The sequence below is a fragment of the Dasypus novemcinctus genome, chromosome 10 (genome assembly GCF_030445035.2).
Source record: "Dasypus novemcinctus isolate mDasNov1 chromosome 10, mDasNov1.1.hap2, whole genome shotgun sequence".
NCBI lineage: Eukaryota > Metazoa > Chordata > Mammalia > Cingulata > Dasypodidae > Dasypus > Dasypus novemcinctus.
The window spans coordinates 48,877,419-48,879,911 of record NC_080682.1 but is presented as its reverse complement, the minus strand read 5'-3'; positions in this window follow the sequence as shown (position 1 = coordinate 48,879,911).

Sequence of the window (2,493 nt, the reverse complement as noted above, 5' to 3'; positions counted from 1 at the left end):
TCACATCTGCTCCCAAATGGAAGATGCTTTCTTCGTTCGGTTTGTTTGGTTTGTTTTTAGGAGGTACTGGGTATTGAACCTGGGACCTTGTACATGGGAAGCAGGCACTTAACTACTAGAGCTACATCTACTTCCACTTGCTAGTTATAAATGTCCAATCTCAGAGAAGACGCTTATTACAAAAACAACAGTTTTTTTAGCCAATATATCTAAAGAAATATTATATTTACATTCCCAGTTCTAAACTACATTTGGAAAAAAATATGCACTGACAAAAAAATGTGCAGCAACAGTTATGAGATACGGTCCAGATATAATTGATTAAAAATCAGAATCATGGGTGGACCTTTTGAGTATCAACAAAGGGATGTGAACCTTTATATTACTGATTCTAAGAAAGGCATCACAGTGCCATTCTCAGCATGAGCCATTTTTTGCCATTGTGAGCTTGTTCTGAGTGGATTTCCACAGTGCGTTTTTATATTTAGCATTCATTTTGCCTAGAGCTGTTCAATGAATCTCAACCAAAAGTTCAAATTTTGTTAAGGAAAAGTATGAAGAAAAAATCAAAGTGAAAGAGAAACACAATTACAATAGAATAAGTTACCACATATCACATATTTTTAAAATGCCATTAATTCATTAGTAATCAGAAAGTGATGTTTTAAACATTTTATATCCTTAAAATACATAGGCCATATATTGTGTTTTAGTTACATTTTAGGAAAGTGATAGGAGATTTTGGATTGATGTATAACACATTAAAATTTTCCCCATTTAAATTAAGGTAAATATGGCTCCCAATTGTTTGCATACAAACTAAATTTCATGAATGAGTTACAGATGACAATATTCATGTATCTGTTTCTTTTTGTCTGTCTAATACCTATCTATCTTTATCTATCATATGTAGCTAGCTATTATCTATCATTTTCTATCTACCCCATCTTTACAGATATAATCACAGGTGGTTCATAAAAAAAGAAGAGGTATGATAGGTGTAAAAAATTTAATATAAAAACAACATTTTAGAAAGAATAAAAAATTAGGCACATGAAATATGGAAGGCAATGTAGCATTTTAAATTATATCTCATAATTTACCAACAAGAAAAATAAATAGTGATTTCTGTCAATTTTTGGAGAAGAAATAAAATTCCCATCACCAAATTTTTAATGTTGTATTTATCATACAGTATTTTATAGGAGACAATTTTCAAAAACATATGGATGCAATATTTATATGGCTTTTTATTGAGAAGACACGCAAAAGTAGCCAAGGGTATGCTGCTAAAGTACAATTCCATACTAATAATTTTATGAGTGGTTTAGTCAATGTAGACTAAGTTGAACTTGAAAAAAGATAGAGATTAAATATACTAGATAATGTCTACTCTATTCGCTTAATTATTTCTCCCTTCCTTCCCTCCTTCCTTCCTCTTTTTCTCCCTCTCTTGCTCTTGCTCTTTCAATATTATTTCTCAAAACTGAAGTTTTGATCCATGTTAGGCAGACAATAAGGATGTAACTACTCAGATGCGAGAAAAATGCTGATACTATACATTGCTGACTGTGAAAGAAACTACGTTTAGGATGTTAGACATTATTGGTCCTTAACTAAGACTAAGTCACATCCCAACCATGGGATCCTAGATGTTCACCAAAGAAAGATGTTAGGGGTTGAATTGCATCCCCCAAAAAGACATGTTAAAATCTTAATCCCTGGTCCCATGACTGGTGTCCTTATAAGAAGGAGAGAATTGGCACAGACAGACCAGTGGGAGAATGTCATGCTATGACTGAAGCAGATAATTCCATGGATTGCCAGCAAACTAATGCCAGAGGCCAAGAAAGTGGTATGGAACATATTCTTCCCTACAGACTTCAGAGGAAGCATGGCCCAGCTGCCACCTTGATTTCAGACACCTAACTTCCAATACTGTTGTTTTAAGTCATGTAGTTTGTAGTACTTTGTCTTAGTAGCACTAGTAAACTAAGAAGGTTAATTCCCTTATGCCTTTCTTGAATAACTCAATATACAAAATATTGGCATTTAGCTGATAATCAGCAAATATTTATTACTCCACTAAAACAAAACAACCACTCCATCATGGATGAGGAATGGCACATGGAGCTTCTAGACTATATGATCTTAAACCAAGATTCAGCTATTGACACTGTGTCAAAAAGAGAATAAATTCCTCTTGAAAACTCAGCTCCTCTGATAGCTAATGTTGACCAAAGAAAGGACAAAAATCCTAGTGAAGGAAATGGTGCAAAACCTAGCTTATCGACTGATCACCATTAGTCAGATACAGACACATCGTGTTCAATTCACTGCCGAAATATTATATAGCCTGACTCTGTCTTTGGGGAATCTATGCATGATTGATCTCCCTATTATTTGCATATATTTTGCTGTATTCTCAATAAAATCTTCTGAGTTATTCTTTGAGAGAATTAAAAGATATATATAGCTATGGATATTGTCTTT